The sequence below is a fragment of the Narcine bancroftii genome, unplaced genomic scaffold (genome assembly GCF_036971445.1).
Source record: "Narcine bancroftii isolate sNarBan1 unplaced genomic scaffold, sNarBan1.hap1 Scaffold_122, whole genome shotgun sequence".
In the NCBI taxonomy this organism is placed as follows: domain Eukaryota; kingdom Metazoa; phylum Chordata; class Chondrichthyes; order Torpediniformes; family Narcinidae; genus Narcine; species Narcine bancroftii.
Genome location: NW_027211857.1, coordinates 153,484 through 171,377, shown reverse-complemented (window position 1 = coordinate 171,377; position 17,894 = coordinate 153,484). Strand labels below are relative to the sequence as shown.

Genomic DNA, 17,894 nt, shown 5'->3' with positions numbered 1-17,894 from the left:
CTTTCGTCCTGGTGAGCAGGCCGCCTCAACCATATATTGTGGAAGAATATGGACCCCATATTTACAAAGGGTGGCTCTAACATTCCCTTTCTCCTTAAGGCCTCAGTTTTTGAAAAGGAACGTTAAAGTACTTGGTTCTCCTGTTGGGGGTCCCTTGTCCTCATTTTTCTTCTTTTTCTTTTAGCAAGGGGATGGAGGGGAGATGGGGTGGTTTAATGGGGGGGGGGGATTTCTTTATTCTTTCTTTTAACTATGACAAGTGTATTTATATTTTATTTGTGTTATTATTAATTGTGTGAATTCTTTGTGGATTTTATTTATAAATAATATTTTTAAAAAATAATCAGAGGTCAATCCACAGGACGTAAAGTGGCCTAGAGCAACACTGGGGACACCCTCCTGCTCCCCACCTCCCCAAATATCAATGTGATCCACTATGATCATTGACAAAATCATCGAGGCACCCTTCACCCGGCCAACAGCATCATCCAGCTATTCCCGTCGGGAAAGAGATCCAGGAATTTCAGAGCCAGTACCTCCAAGCCCAGGAACAGCCTCTTCCTCCAAGCAGGGAGAACGTGGAACGATTGATGAGCTGCTCATACAAATACTCCTCGACTCTGCTATTTATTCAATAATATCAAGTAATTTTCTGGACGTGCTGCACATGTATCATTTGTCTGTTGTGTGAGGGCTTGGTTGTGTGTTTGCGTATGTTTATCCCAAGAACGCTGTTTTATCAGGTCGTACTTGTGCTATCCAAGGGTAATAAATTTGATCTTGTACTCTGGAGCGGGTGCAGAATAGATTTTCTGGATCGGAGAATGTATCTCATGAAGCAAAGTTGACTGAGTAGGGCTTTTCTCTTCCCCTCCCCCCAACCCCGCAAAATTGACTTTATTTACAAATTATTTCCAAAGAGGAAGACCATTCCAAGTCTTTTCTCCTCCTCCTGTTGTATCCAGATATTCCCTTCACTACACATTGCTGTATACATCTCTGTTTACCTTCATTGCCACCACTTTGATACCGTGTGGTTCCTGCCCCCCTCTGCTGTTGGAGGAGTTCCCCTTGGTCTCAGCCACTCAGTGCACGGTTATGGAAGGATTATGATCCATCCCCATAGTGCCTTCGTGTTGGCTACGCCAAGCCTCCGTGCATCCCTCAGCATGTACCCCTGCAGCCTGGAATGTGCCATTCGGCAGCGGTCCCTCCCCGACATATCCGCTTGCTGAAAGACTGACAGGACATGTTTAACATAGAACATGAGAGCACAGTACAAGCACTTCAGCCCGCGATGTTGTGCCGACCGATGTATTCATACCAAAATAAAAATAACTAACCCCTTCCTCCCTCATAACCCTCCATTTTTCTTTCATCCACGTGACTCAGAGCCTCTTAAATACCCCTAAGGTTTCAGCCTTCACCACCACCTCAGTTCTAGGGCTCATCCCATGTCCATGACCTGGTACACATACACTGCATTCCCTCCCCTTGTCACCCTCCTGCTCCCCCCACCCCGAGCCAGTAGTGAAGGTGGTTTCTGTCCCAACAGGTGTTGCGGACCTCATCCAGGGAGCAGATTCGGGAGATGAACCCAAACTGCAACGAATTCAGCTTCCCGCAGATCAAAGCACGTCCGTGGGCCAAGGTGAGTGACCCGAGGTGAACCAGAGCTCCTGGTGTGGTTTTGTCCTCTGGGTCCTTCCCTAATACTGTCCCCTGTCACCCACCTGGCCCTTCCCCAAAGCCCTCATCTCCCACCAGGCCTGTCCCCAAACCCCTCCCCCTGCTGAGATCATCCCCAAAATACTGTCAGGCCTGTCAACAAAGCCCCTATTCCCCACTGGGACCATCCCCAAAGCTCCACCCATTGCTTGGACCGTCTCCAGAGCTCCTGTCTCCCACCAGGGCTTTCAACAAGCCCCTGTCCCACAACATGCCCAGCCAAAAGTCCCTGTCGCCGTCCCCCATGCCAATTCGCCTGTATCCAAAGGCCCAACATCAGGTCTGTCCTCCCACCAGACCAGTTCCATCACTGGGACCCTCTCCAATCGATTCCCCATCACACTACCCCACCAAAATTCTTTAACCTTCCCCTTCCCCCACCCACAGGCCTTGGTATCTGAGCTGCTCCTAGGACCCCCAGACAGTGGAGATGTGGGGAGGGCAGTGGTCCATCTCATTCCCGTTGACAGTGTCCCATACCTTCACAAAGCTGGGGAATCCCCTGACCCTTGGCACACAGATATCTATCCCATCTGAGCCAGTCCTCTCTCTCTCTCTCTCTCCCCCCACCATCCTGGAGAATGTGGCCCAGTTCAGCTAGCTGCTACAATACACACTGCCCTTCACCTCTTCCCCAGGACTCCTGCTCCCACTTGTCCTTCAACGAGCTGTGTGCCCACAGCCAGGAGCTTCCCCCTCCTAGTTACCCTTGACCCTGTGTGTGAGTGGGTGGGACATGACAAGGGTTTGTAGGTGGTGGAATTGGGGTAAGAAAGTTTGGGTGAGACCTGGCAAAGAGAACGGTGATCATCCGGCCGGTGTGAGGCATTGAAGACGGAGTCAATGGGCAGTCCCCTGCCGGGTCCATCCCCCAGCATGTCTATCTCCAAAACTGACCCCGCCAGGTCCATCCTCAATATCATCCCCTGCCGGGTCCATCCACAATCCCGTCCCCTGCTGGGTCCAACCTCAAAACTGTCCCCCGCTGAATCTGTCCCCAATACCGTCCCCCGCCGGGTCCATCCCCAATTCTGTGCACGCCGCGTCCATCCCCAATTCTGTGCACGCCGGGTCCATCCAAAATCCCGTCTCCCTCCGAGTCCATCCCCAATCCCACCCCCCGCTGGATCCATCCCCAATCTTGTCCCCCACTGGGTCCAACCCCAATACCGTCCCCCACCTGATCCATCCCAATAACATCCCCCACCGGATCCATTCCCAAACGCATCCCCGCCGGGTTCATCAACATCCCATCTCCTGCTGAGCCAATCCCCAATGCCATTCCCAACTTGGTCTGTCACTAATTCTTTTGCCCGACAGGTCCTCCCACAAACCCACTGGTCTCTCCCCAAAGCCCCTGACCCCCACCAGGTCCATTTCCAAAGCCATTGTCCCCCACCGGCTGGTCCCCAAAGCTCCTGCCTCCCCACGGGATCTGTCCTGAAGCCCCAGTCCTCATGTCTGTCATGTCTGTCCTCCCACTGGACCGATCCTCTCGATCACCATTCAGAACTACCCCACCCCAATTCCCGAACCTCCCCCTTCCCCCACTGACAGGCCTTGGAACCTGAGCTGCTCCTGGGACCCCCAGATGGTGGAGATGTGGGGAGGGCAGTGGTCCAGTCTCCTTGCCGGTGGCAGTGTCCCAGACCTTCACCGAGCTGGGGAATTCCCTGACCCATGGCACCGGGACATCTGTCCCATCTGAGCCAGTTCTCTCTCTCCCCCCACCCTGGAGGCTGTGACCCTGTGTAGCTGGCTGCTACAGTACACATTGCCCTTCACCTCTTGCCCCAGGACTCCTGCTCTCACTTGTCCTTCGACAAGCTTTGTGACTACAGGCTGGACCTTCCCCCACCTTGCTACCCTTGGCCCTGTGGGCGAGTGGGTGGGCCATGACGAGGGGGTTGTAGGTGCTGGAATTGGGTAAGAAAATTTGGGTGCTAGCCAGGAGAGAATGGTGATCATCTGGCCAGGGAGAGGCATTAGGGACAGAGTCACTGGGCAGGGGTCAGAGTCTCAGGGAAACAAGGGCACTGGAATTGGAAGCAATCACAGCTCATGGAAAGTAGGAGGAAGAACCCTGGGAATATTTGAGAGTGGCGAGGTTAGTGCCGCGGTTAGAAAAACGCTGATAAGGGGCCAGCGAGCCGGGTTCAAATTTGACACTGTCTCTGGGGAGTTGTACATTCTTCCTGTGTCTGCGTGCATTTCCACCAGTTGCTCCTGGTCCTTCCACCATTTAAAACGTACCGGGGTTTGTAAGTCATTGGTGTAATTGAGTGGTTGTGGCTCAGAGGCTGAAAGGGCCTGTTCCCGGGCTGCATGTGTCAATCTTAAATCTTCATCTAAAATGATAGTCCTGCCTGTCATGAATTATTTAAGTATTCAACTCAAAAGTGTGGACAAGATAGACAACTCCGAAACCATCCTTTTGGCCCTTCTTTTCTGATGGCCAAGCTCCTTGCAAACAGTCCATATCCCTCTCATCCTTTTCATTCCACGGACCCATTCAACTCGCATTGCATTGTCAATCTCATGGCCTGTTGGAAGAAGTTATTTCCCTGTCTGGCAGCCTGATTTTGTTCCTCCGTATCTCCTTCCTGATGGTAGTGGGTCAAAGATGCTGTGTGCTGGATGTCTGCGGGTCTATTTACAGGCCCCATCCCTGGACAATCAGAGGCCCCTTGTCTCGAAGTCCCATCCATGTGGCCCCTCACTCATCAATCCCTCGTCGGAATACAACTACCCCCTCCTTACCTACCTCTACCAGCCCTTAGTATCCTCATGACAGTTCCAGGCACCTGTTATGTCGACCCTTGATGACCTGCGCCAGCTCTAATTTGGACCCTGGCCTCACCTAAACCATTGGAATAACCTGCGCCTTCTACCCTCGAGAGCCCGAGGGAATCCGCACCCTCAGCAGTGTCCTGCTGGTGCACCATCGAATGCCCTCCATCCCCTTCCACGGGTTCCCTGCTGTTATCAGGCTCCTGGATGGACCCCACCCTGGCAAAACTACCCATATTTTCACTGATCCCTCTGTACAGGGGTCAGGGTTGTGCTGTGGGACTGGTGGAGAATAAAACAACAATATCAGGAGACAGGGAGCAGTGTAGAAACCCCCAGATCTGCAAGATGGGGAACATTGCAGAGACTCCCAACTCCAGGAGACAGGGACTAGCACAGAGACCCCCAGTTCTGGGAGAACGGCTGAGTTGTACACAAGTCTGGAAGTGGCTGGGCCCAGAAGTATACAATGCTATTTTCCAGGGTAAACTGGAACAAACACGAGGCAATGCACTTTGGTAAATTAGTCCGCTGTCCTCTTCACAGTCAGATCTGACTACCTGAAGGTGTCGGGGATCTGGCTTGGAGAGGCCGAGGCATGCAACAAAAAAATGGTCAGAGCCGATTGTAAAAGTCCACCAGAAACTGGGTCTGTGGGAATGACATTCCCTCTCAGTAATGGGGAAAAACCTGGTCATCAGGTGCAAGGTGCTCTCGGTACTGCTGCGTGTGATGCAGGCGTGGCCCATCCCACACACCTCTGCCCTGCCTATTACCAGAGCAGTTTCCCTCTTCATGTGGGGATCCAAAATGGATGGATTGGGAAGGAGGTCAATGTACGTCGCCAGACTATGGTGTTATGAGCCCAAAGGTCCCTAAAACCCAGCAGCAATAGACATTCACCAAGACAAGTAGTTATTTAAAGATAAGTTGTTTTTAATTATCTTTAAACATGAAAACAGAATCAAACTTTAACTTATCTCTATTAACTTAACTAACCTTAATCCCCTTCTAAGTCAAAGTGCATGTGTATGATGTGTGTGTAAATTTAAGAAAAGTTATTTGGTTCACAGTTCAATCTCACTTCTCATTCTTCTAAGTTCATTGGTTCTAGGCAATTCTGATACTGTGCACAGAATTGAACACGTATAAAGTTCATCAGGCTTTTCCACTCAAGAAAGTTCCGTAGGTTTGCAGAGAGAGTTTTGTTGTTCCAGGATTTCCACAACTGAGCTACCACCATTAGTCACCTCAATGTCTCGCTGATAAAACTTGGCCCATCAGGGTTCTCCAGATGATAACTTCTTTCTTTCAGGCTAGCACTGTGGTCCTTCCTGTTTCATTTATTCCGAGAGTAACATCAGGCAGCTAGCACTTCCAGCGAGCACCTAGGATTAGGTGGAGGTTAAACATGTGGCTCAAGGGGTGGAGTCAGAGACTGGGTTTCAATTCTTGGACAACTGGGACCTTTTTTGGGGAAGCTGGGACCTATACCATAATGATGGGTGACATCTTAATCCCAGAGGGACCAGTCTCCTGGCGGGGGCATTTGCTAGGGCTGTCACGAGGTGTTTAAACGAGTATGGTTAGGGACAGGGTTTCAGGTTAGCCAGGACAGTAGGGTGAGGGTTAGTAGGGTAAGGAAAGAGACAAGTTTAAATAATTTGAGGGAGGAAAAGCAGGAAGTAGTAAACAGATACTGCAGTGAAAATTGTGAGAATGGTAGATAGGAAGATATGCAGAAGGTAGGATGTTGGAGATCCCTGAGTTGTATTTATTTTAATGCGAGGATTAATGTGGATTGACATGTGGCATTATGATGTGAGGCCATTAGCGAGACATGGTTGAAAGAAGGTTGTGACTGGCAGTTGAATGTTCCAGGATTTCGCTGCTTTAGATGTGACAGAGTTGGTGGATTAAGAGGGGGAGGTGGGCATTACATGTCAGGGAGGATATTACAGCAGTGCTGAGGCAAGATAGACTGGAGGGCTCGTCAAGAGAGGCAGTGTGGGTAGAGCTGAAAAATAAGAAGGGTGAGGTTATTATTATGGGGATTATTAAAGGCCTCCAAATGGGGAAAGGGAACTAGGAGAGCAAATGTGCAAATAGGTAAGATATGCAAGTGAAATAGGGTGGTGTTGGTTGGGGATTTCAATTTTCCAAATATTGATTGGGAAATGCAGTCAGTAAAAGGGCAGGATGGCTTAGTATTTTTGCATTTTGTTCAGGATTGCTTTTTGCAGCAATATGTTGAGACGCCAACTAGAGTGGGAGCAGTGTTCGATCTGTTGTTTGGGAATGCAATGGGGCAGGTGACAGAGGTGAGCGTTAGGGAGAACTTCGGATCCAGTGATCATTTTGACATACTCTTAAGAACCTTAAAATGGAAATTAGAGAGGCAAAAAGAAGGGATGAGGTGTCCATAGCTAATAAGGCGAAGGTGAATCCTCAGGGTTTTTACTGATATGTGAACAGTAAACGGAGGGTTAAACATAGAATAGGTCGACTGGATGATGGGACCAGTGAACTATTTCAGGAACCGTATGAGATGGAGAAATATTGAACAAATTTTTCTCATCTGTATTCATGAGGGAAACGGACAATGGGCAATACAAGATAAGAGAGGCAAAGGGGTTAGTTATGGAAAGGATAAGGATTAGTAAAGTGAGAGGTTTGGAGCTTCTTGGGTCAATTCAAGTGGATAAGTCTCCTGGTCCTGATGGGATTTTTCCCAGGACTTTAAGGGAGGTCAGGGAACAAATAGCGGGGGCACTGACAACGATTTTTCAAAGATCACTGGAGGAGGGTGTGGTGCCGCGGGATTGGAGGGTTGCAAATATAGTTCTGTTGTTCAAAAAAGGCAGTAGGTGGAGTCCAAGTAATTATCGGCCAGTAAGTTTGACTTCCGAGTGGGGAAGATTATGGATGGTATACTTCGAGATAGTATGTACAAATATCTGGATAGGCAGGGATAGATCAGGGGCACCCAGCATGGGTTTGTGAAAGGAAAATCATGTTTGATGAATCTTGTTGAATTTTTTTGAAGAGTTGACAAGAAAAGAGATCTATTTGAATTTTAGTAAGGCTTTTGATAAGGTTCTGCATGTAAGGTTATTTAGGAAGGTTCAGTCATTAGGGATTAATAGATAGTGGGATGGGTTCAGAAGTGGCTGGGAGATAGACAGCAGAGAGTCATGGTGGACAACTATATGTCATGTTGGAAGCCTGTGACAAGTGGAGTGCCTCAGGGATCGATGCTGGGTCCCTTGTTGTTTATCATTAATATTAATGATTTAGAGGAGGGTGTGGTTAACTGGGTAAGCAAATATGCAGACGATACGAAAATAGGGGGAGTGGTGGACAGTGAGGTAGATTTTCTTTGAATAAAGGATTTGGTTTGTTTGGAAAAGATGGCAGATGGAATTTAATGTTGACAAGTGTGAGGTGCTGCATTCCGGAAAAAAAAATACAAATAGAACATATGCAGTTAAGGGGAGGGGGTAGAGGAATGAAGAGGAACAGAGGGATCTTGGAGTTATGGAACAGAGTTCACTGAAGGTGGGTTCCCAGGTAGACAGGGTGGTTAAGAAGGCATATGACATGCTGGCCTTCATAAATCATAGCATAGGCTAGAGTGCAGCTGTTTAAGGCATTGGTGAGGCCATGTTTGGAGAATTGTGTTCTGTTCTGGTCTCCAAATTATACGAAGAATATAGATAAGGTGGAGAAGGTGCAGAGATTTATAAGAATGTTGCCTGGCTTACAGCATCTGGATTACAGGGAGAGATTAAGGAGACTGGGACTTTATTCATTGGGACGTAGACGAATGAGAGGGGACAATATAGCTATTTAAAATTATGAAAGGAATAGATAGACGAGACATAGACAGATACCTTCCCGTGAGGGAAGGGAAGGTTGGAACAAGAGGCCATGAGTTAAAGGTAAGGAGGCAAAACTTCTGGAGAAATTTTAGAGGATGCTTCTTCACTCAGGGAGTGGAGGCAGAATGGAATGATCTTCCGAATGAGATAGTTGCGGCAGGGTCCCTTCTGTCATTTAAGAGAAGGTTGGATGTGTAAATGGAGGTGAGGGGGTTGGAGGGATATTGGCGGAAATCGGGAGGATTGAGCTAGTGGAGTTGTTCTAGTGAACCGGTGCAGTCTCAAAAGGCCAACATGGCCTGTTTCTGCTCTGTAAATGGTTATATGGTTACATAGTGACACAGTTTTCATTTCAATGTCCCGTCTCTCATTACACAACTCTCTGCTCTCCACGTTCATGCTGCACATTTCTTCACTGCTGTTATGGCTGGACTCAGAAAATGTTTTTGATATTTATTCAACTTCAGTTTTGTATCTGCTTCATATCTCTGACCAAGCACAAATATTCTCACATCCTTTTGTATTTTAATCTTCATAATTTGTCCTAATAATAGACTGAAATCCTTCCACTTTTGCACAGGTCCAAACCGAATGGAAAGAAAAGTCTCAATCACCTGATTACATTGAAAACATTTCTCGGAATAATTGGAGATAAGTCCATTTAATTTATATGTCTTTGGCTTGGCTTCGCGGACGAAGATTTATGGAGGGGGTAAAAAGTCCACGTCAGCTGCAGGCTCGTTTGTGGCTGACCAGTCCGATGCGGGACAGGCAGACACGATTGCAGCAGTTGCAAGGGAAAATTGGTTGGTTGGGGTTGGGTGTTGGGTTTTTCCTCCTTTGCCTTTTGTCAGTGAGGTGGGCTCTGCGGTCTTCTTCAAAGGAGGCTGCTGCCCGCCAAACTGTGAGGCGCCACGATGCACGGTTTGAGGCGTTATCAGCCCACTGGCGGTGGTCAATGTGGCAGGCACCAAGAGATTTCTTTAGGCAGTCCTTGTACCTTTTCTTTGGTGCACCTCTGTCACGGTGGCCAGTGGAGAGCTCGCCATATAATACGATCTTGGGAAGGCGATGGTCCTCCATTCTGGAGACGTGACCCATCCAGCGCAGCTGGATCTTCAGCAGCGTGGACTCGATGCTGTCGACCTCTGCCATCATTTATATGTAGTATAGCAGAATTGATGTGGAGATTTTTATTTTTATATCTGGCATTAATCATATTTGTAACACTCTTGACACAATCCTGACCCTATTTCTTCTTGAATTTGTATATTTCAATCTTCACACCACTCTGAACAGCTTCTTTCTGAAATCGTCACATCCAAGCCCGACTCCCATCTTTCTCCTGACCTCTGCTATCCTGGTTTTGGATTTTCTCTCTGGAGAGCATCGTACATTTCATTGATAACTTTGGGTGTATTTCCCATCCAATTCTTTGTTCCATTTCACTAATTTTAGGTGGAGTCAATGTTGGTCCCTATCTTTCTCTTAAGAATGATCTAAGCGGGAGAAAACAGAAGGTCCCACTTGCCTCTCCGTATTTGTGTTTAATTGTTTGAAGAATTTTTTCCATGTAGCGTCTTCAAAATATCTTATACTCTGTCATAACATAAATTTAATATTCTATTGCCTCTGTTCATAGGCAATAACACATTTTGACATACTTTGCTTCCCCTCCTCCATTGTTGTCACATTCGTGTGGGTCCGACAGATTAAGAACCAGACCAAAGCGGAGGTACAAAGCACACATTTATTTCGGGGATGGAAACAGAACAGGGTTGATATGTTAGGCAAGCCTCTACACTTCTAATTAGGAGGGAGAAACCGACAGAGACGGGGAAATTACATGAACATACACATTCAACATTTAGGATCAAGGTGATAAAAGGTGAGGAGGAATGCAGTGGTCATTGTCAGAGGTACAGACAAGAGATTCTGTGAGCCAGATAGGTATACCCGCATGGCGTGCTGCCTCCCTGGTGCAAGGGTACGGGAATATCTCAAATCGGGTCCAGAGTATTCTGAAAGGAGACTGTGAGCAGCCTGATGTCTTGGTACATGCCTTATTGGGTACCAATGACATAGATAAAAAGAGGGAGGAGGTACTAAAAAAGGATTACAGAGAGCTGGGACAGAAGCTAAGAAAAAGGACCGCCAGGGTGGTGATCTCTAGATTGCTACCTGTGCCAAGTGCAACTGAGGACAAAAATGGAAGGTTAAGACAAATGAATGTGTGGCTCAGGGGCTGGTGTAAAAGACAGGGTTTTGGCTTCTTGAATCATTGGGATCTCTTTTGGGGAAGTCATGACCTTTACAAGAAGGATGGGTTACACCTAGACCCAAAAGGGGTCAATATATTGGCAGCTAGGTTTGGTACAGCCGTCGGATGCGGTTTAAACTAATTTGGCAGGGGGATGGGAACCTGTATGATAGGGCAAAGGACAGGAAAGATAAAATAGGAAAAGTTAGGTTGGGCAGCGAAAGTAAAAAAATCAGAAAGAGCAGGGAAGGTAAAAAAAAGCTCATTTGAATGCTTTATATCTTAATGTAAGAAGCATTCGGAACAAGGTAGATGAATTGGCTGTGGACATTGAGACAAACAAATACGATTTGATTGGGATTACAGAAACATGACTGCAAGGTGGGCAAGCCTGGAAACTTAACATCCCGGGGTATACGATATTTAGGAGGGATCGGCAAGAAAGAAAAGGGGGTGGGGTAGCATTGATGGTGAGAGAAGGGACCGACACGATTGACAGAAAGGATATTAACTCGGAAGATACCGAATCTATATGGGTAGAACTGAGGAATAGCAAGGGGCGGAAAACGTTAGTGGGGGTGGTATATAGGCCTCCAAATAGTAATGTAGAGGTGAGGGAAGGCTTAAAAAGAAATTAGATAAGGGAACAGCTGTCGGAGACTTTAATTTACATATTGATTGGACTAGCCAAATTTCTAAAAATACTGAGGAGGAGGAGTTCCTTGAATGTTTACGGGACGGTTATCTAGACCAATATGTCGAGGAACCAGCTCGGGAGCAGGCCATTTTAGGCTGGGTAGTATGTAATGAAAAGGGGCTAATCAGCAATCTTGTTGTACGAGGTCCTTTGGGTAGGAGCGATCACAATATGATCGAATTCACACTCGACATGGAGAGTGAAGAAATTAAAACCGAGACTAAGGTCCAGAATTTAAATAAAGGGAATTATGATGGTATGTGATGGGAGTTGAGTAAAATTGATTGGGTGGTGTTTATGGGGGGGGGGGGGTTGACAGTGGATAGACAATGGAAAGCATTCACAGATCTAATGGAAGAATTGCAGAAATCGTTTATACCAGTTTGGCATAAAAATAAACCAAAAAAGGTGACTCAACCGTATATAACATGGGAAATTAGAGACAGCATTAGGTCCAAAGAGAGAGAATATCAATTGGCCAAAAAAGTACCAAATCCGAAGACTGGGAACAGTTCAAGATGCAGCAAAGGAGGAGAAAGGGATTAATCAAGAGGGTAAAAATAAATTACGAGAGTAAGCTTGCGGCAAACATAAAAACCAACTGCAAAAGCTTTTATAGATATGTCAAGAGGAAAAGATTGGTGAAATCCAGAGTAGGTCCTGTTCGAAATAGAAGTACCTTTAAAGAAATTGCTCGAGACAAATATTGAGAACAAAGAACATTTATTACAACAACAATGCAAAGTTGGGTGCTTCCCCTTACCCTGGGAATACACACATACACTGGGGCTCACCCAACTTTTATACAGTAAATTTCAGTATCAGAATACCCTCCCCCTTACATTCTTCTGCCCCCTGGATGGGTTTGGCAGAGGCAATCCTTCCTGCCTACGTGCAGTTTCAGTATACTTGGAGGACCAGGGGGTATCCTGTCGGTGTCTTCTTTTGCCATTATTCCCATTGTCCTTATTCACATCCTAGCCCTTGTCCCCATTCACACCTTCCCGACTCTCAGGGCTACAGTCCCTTCATCTGCAGGGTTCGTTAATCTTGTCTAGGGTTTACTAGTTAAATACGCATACTTGAAAAATCTGTTGTATGACTTACTAATTATATATGTATAACTTGCTAATACTGTCTAAGGTCTTCTAATTATTTATGCAAGCCTTGCTAATTCTATCTGGGGCTTGGCGACCCTTATCTCGTTCAGACTAACTCTACTTCTATTCTCAATTGTCTGTCCTTCTCTCCTTCATTCAGTGAACTTGCTGGTGTAAGAGATTCTTACCTTACTCAGACAGTGTCAGCTTCCTGCCTTCCAATATCCATGTCTCATGTTGTTTGCACTGGCTTCATTCATTTACTTATGTATCAATTTTATTTTCTTCATTTCTTCATGTTCATATTACAATGTCAGTTTTTCTCATCTCTCACAATCCTCACTTTTCTTTTAGATCAGTAATACTGATCTCACACAATGATCAGTGTTACTGATCTCAGTGTTACTGGTCTCTCACAATCCTCCGTTTTCTTTTAGATCAGTATTACTGATGCGGTAAAGTGGAACTTGTTGGTTTTCCCAGCTGGTAAATAAACGGATAGCAGTTTCTATGTCCTCAGAAAGATGTTGGGAATTGTACATCCTTTGGGTGTAAGTGTTCTGACGAAAGGGTTGATGAGTTAAACGATGTGTACCAGTCTGTATGTAGGGAAGCAGTAAGATGGTGAGAGTAATGAGTCCAGCTGTTAAAAGGGTTGCGAGTATCAGATTCCAGTAACCGGTGAAAAGTCCAGTCGATCCTGCAGAGGACCGAGGTGGCAAAGTCTGTCCCTGGGCATGGGAAGTTTTTTGACGTCCTGAAGAAGTGTTCTTAACCGCCTGCCCGTTGTGAGTAGTGTCTTTAAGGAGTCTTTCACAAGTGCTGCGTTCAGCAGCGAAGCTGTAATCGAGAGGCAGGCGGTGTTGTTGAAGTGTGTCTGGTAAACGTTGTTTATCTTCAGCCCGTAACCTCAGGGCCATTGTGTTGTGTTGGATGATAATGCCCAAGGCTGCATGGAGTCTGATTAGATGTTTCCGGTGGCAAGGAGCGTTAGCGATCTGTAGCCGCTGTTGCCGTTTATAACTGGAACTTCCCTTAACGATGCAGTAGTAAGGATTGTAAATGCCGGCGGAACCCAAAGGATGTTTGAGAAAAGACCAGTCTGGGGAGGATTGTGCATTACGATTAGAGATGTGTTTAACAGTCTGAGTAGAATTGAAGTTGTGAGTCGAAGCCTGTCTGTGTACATTAGCAAACGTCTTCTCTCTCTTTCTCTGACAGGTGCATTGGTTACTAACATTCAGTGTGTCTGTGTCATATCGCTCTCTTTGTGCTACAGGTTTAGAACTCATACCTTTAATATCTATGTGGGAAGTTAAGTGACGGTCTCTACAGCTGTTCTGGTCCCCTGGTCCGTATTGGAATCCCTTATTAAAACATATCTTACTATGGCTAAAAACTAAATCTACACCTTGTCTAAACTCTAAAGGAAAAAAATTGTGACCTCTGCTGCCCCTATTCCAGGAGGACTTAATACATTGTGAGTAATTAAGTGATGTCCCAGAAATGGAGAAGCAACAATTAAACAATACAATAAAGAATAAAAACAACATTACGGCACTTTTTCACGGCGTAGTGTAAGTTTCAGGTCAGAAGGATGAGGCACTGCACGCCAGGTGGAGGGTTGAGTTTGAGTGTCTTAATCCTGTGGTTTGGTAGCTGGTTTAATCCGTTGGATGTGGGTCCAGCCTTTTTCTCTTGTTCGCACGGCAGCGTCTGAAATCAAAAGGACACAGTAGGGACTATCCCAGGCAGGTTTCAGTTGGTTATCTTGCCATGCTTTGACATAAACCCAATCACCAGGTTTAATAGAATGGATAGGAAATTCCAGGGGTGGAGTTTGGGCTAATAATCCCTTCTGTTTCAGGTCATGTATAGAAGTAGAAAGACCCTGTAGAAATTTTGAAATGTATTGATCATTAGCCTCAGGGATAGGGGTATCAGTGTGGAATCCCATAAATGGAAGTCCAAACATCATTTCGTATGGTGAGACTGCAAGGTCTTTACGAGGGGCTGTGCGAATTCTAAGCAGGGCTAATGGTAAAGATTTAATCCAGGAGAGGCCAGTCTCTTCATGAAGTCGAGTGAGTTGATTTTTCAAAGTTTGATTCATTCTTTCAACTCGACCTGAACTTTGGGGGTGCCATGGGGTATGTAGTTGCCAGTCTATTCCCAGTTTCTTGCAGACACCCTGGAGAACCTGAGAGGTAAAATGTGTTCCTCGGTCTGAATCAATGGTTTGAATCAGACCATATCTTGGAATCACAGATTCAATAAGTATTCCGATTACAGTGATAGCTCGATCATTCGGGGTGGGGAAAGCTTCAACCCATCGTGTAAAATGATCTACCATGACTAGAATGTATTTGTAAATACCAATTTTAGGAAGTTCTGTAAAGTCAACTTGTATGCGTTGAAACGGGCGAACTGCTATGTCGCGACCGCCAGGCCGCATAGATTTTTTATTGATTCTCTGACAGATCGGACAGCTGCGAGTAGTAAGTTTAGCAATTGTATATATACCGGAGCAGTATAAAGATCGTTGAAAGGCATCAACAAGCGCCTGAGTTCCCCAATGTGTCTGTTGGTGTAGCTGATCTACCACTTGGCGGGCTAATGCTTTGTTAAGGACTTGACGTCCGTCTGCTGTCCACCACAACCCGTCGGCAGTTTGGCGAAATCCCTGATCTTTCATTGAGACCTCTTCTTCCCGTGAAAAGATGGGTTTTTTTTAAATCTCTAGTGGTGTGGGCAGTAATAGGTGGATGTGAATCTTTTCCGCAAGTTCAGCCTGTTTGGCAGCTGCATCAGCTTGTCTGTTGCCGTTCGCTTCAGGACTGTCACCACTTTGATGTCCTCGGACATGTACTACGGCTATTTCAGTCGGGAGAGTCAGAGAATCTAGGGATTGGACAATTAACTGTTCATGGGCTAACTTCTGTCCTTTACCAGTTATCATTCCCCGTTCTTTCCAGATCTTCCCAAAGGTGTGGACTACACCAAAAGTGTACTTAGAGTCAGTGTAGATAGTGTCTATTTTGTTCTCTAAGCCGTGGAGTGCTCTACATAGGGCGTATAATTCACGGGATTGTGCTGACCAATGACCAGGGAGTCGACCGGCTTCAATCACCAGTCCTTGCTTCCCATCCACTACACTGTACCCACTATAGCGAGTTCCTGCAATGCATCGTGAAGAGCCGTCAATAAACCACCTTTCACCTTCTTTTAAAGGGACATCAGTTAGATCTTCCCTAATTTTGGTTTGTAGATCTATGACTTCTAAGCACTCATGTTCTAATTCATTTGTGGAATTGTCCGAATTTGGAGCAACGAGGAAGGCTGCTGGGTTAAGGGTTTTAGTCGTGAGCAAGGTCAAATCATCCCTATCCATTAGGATCGTTTCATATTTTAAAATTCTAGGGTCCGTGAGCCATCTCCCAGCACGTTGTAAGAGAATATTGCGGACTGTGTGAGGGGTGTGAACTATCATAGGGGCGCCGAAAGTAATTTTCCTTCCTTCCTCAACTAAAACAGCAGTGGCTGCGATGGCTTGTACACATTCTGGCCAGCCACGACAAACGGGGTCTAAAATCTTTGATAGAAAAACCACTGGTTGTCTATAGCCTGCCCTGTCCTGGGTTAGTACTCCGGTGGCTACACCTCCTTTGGCATTAGTATATAAATCAAAAGGCTTATTTAAGTCGGGTAGTGCCAAGACTGGGGCACGCGTAAGGCTATGTTTAACGAAGTCAAAATCTTTAATCTCATCATCTGTCCAGACTAGAGCTTCGGTCTCTATAATCGTGAGTTTATCGTAAAGAAATTTGACAAGGCTAGAATAATTTTCCATCCAGATTCTACAGAATCCCACTAAGCCAAGGAATTTCCTAAGTTCCTTGGCATTTTTGGGAGGGGGAATCTGCAGAATACCACGTATCCTCTCTGGACTTATTTTCCTAGTTCCCTGACTTACCAGATGACCTAAGTATTTAACTTCTGATTGAACAAATTGTAATTTGGATTCGCTCACTCTAAGATCTTTTTTTTCTAAAAAATTTAAAAGTGCAACAGTAAATTCTTTAGCCAATTCATATATTCTTCCAGTAATTAACAAGTCGTCTACGTATTGTATTAGCTGACAATTGTCTCTTCGAGGAGCCTCATCTAGTATCTGTTCCAGGACCTGACCGAATAAATTTGGAGATTCTGTAAAGCCCTGAGGAAGGACAGTCCACCGGTATTGATTTTTACGTCCAGTAAAAGGGTTTTCCCATTCAAAGGCAAACATGTCTCTGCTTTCTGTTGCTAACGGACAGGTCCAGAAAGCATCTTTGAGGTCAATCACACTAAACCATTTACTATGGGGATCGATTTTACTCATGATCGTATAGGGATTAGGTACAACAGGGTGACGGGTGAGAATGATTTTGTTCAACTCCCTTAAGTCCTGTACTAATCGATAGGTACCGTCTGGTTTCTGGACAGGTAAAATCGGGGTATTAAAGGGTGACATACAAGGTTCGAGTATACCATCCTTAAGCAGCTGGTCAATTACGGGCTGCAGACCTTTGCGGCCAGCCATAGGAATTGGGTACTGTTTTCTTCTAATTGTTTGTTGCGAGTCTTTTAAAGTAACTTGGAGGGGAGGAATGTCTAAAACTCCTCTATTGCCTTTTTCTGACCATACTCTTGGATTGATAAGTTCTCGATCTTCCTCGCTTAAAATATAAAATTGAACCCCAATGCCTGATTCTAGTGGTCTGGTACCGATAGCCAATTGGTGCTGTAAGTCTCGTCCTAATAAGCATACTCCAGCCTGGGGAAGTAGTAGAAGATCCTCTACTATTACCTTATTTCCCATTTGGATTCTGACCTCTCTTAATACAGGGACTGTGAAGTCTCTTCCTCCCACCCCCGAAACTATCATTGTCCCTTCTATTTTAACCCCCTTTGGTTGGTGTAAAATACTAGATCGGGCTGCTCCAGAATCAACTAAAAATATCATGTTGTCACTGTGGGGTCCTATGCATAAATTAACTAATGGTTCTCCGTGCAGCCCCACAGTGTGTATTGACTGAGAACCGTGACCCCCCTATTCATAATCTGCTTCCATCGGGGCATAGGATCGTGTGTCCCTGGCTCGCAGTGGGCAATCCTTTTTAAAGTGTCCTTCCTTTTTACAATGGAAACAGACAAATGTTCCCATTTCCCAATCTCTACCTGGGTTTCTAAGGTGCCCCGGGAAGGGTCTTCATCCCCGGAATCCTCCTCTACTCCTCCATCCACTGGGGTCTGCACTTCCCCACCCGTGGCTTCCCTCACCGCATACAGGAGCTGGCACACAGTCCCTATCCTTTTTATGTCGCTCATCTACTACCTCTCTGACTGCTTGGATTAATGTTTTTGCCTTCCCTATTTGCTTATCTTCAGACCTCTGG

At 45.9% G+C, this 17,894-nt stretch overlaps 1 long non-coding RNA gene across 1 annotated transcript in view; it reads left to right on the top strand.

Moving 5' to 3' along the window:
* The first annotated feature begins 1,562 nt into the window (after window positions 1–1,562).
* Window positions 1,563–17,894, top strand: part of LOC138750356 (uncharacterized) — a 34,215-nt gene continuing 17,883 nt past the window's right edge. Inside the window, exon 1 of the long non-coding RNA XR_011349282.1 lies at window positions 1,563–1,651. This is a non-coding gene — a long non-coding RNA (uncharacterized lncRNA). The remainder of the gene's footprint in view (window positions 1,652–17,894) is intronic.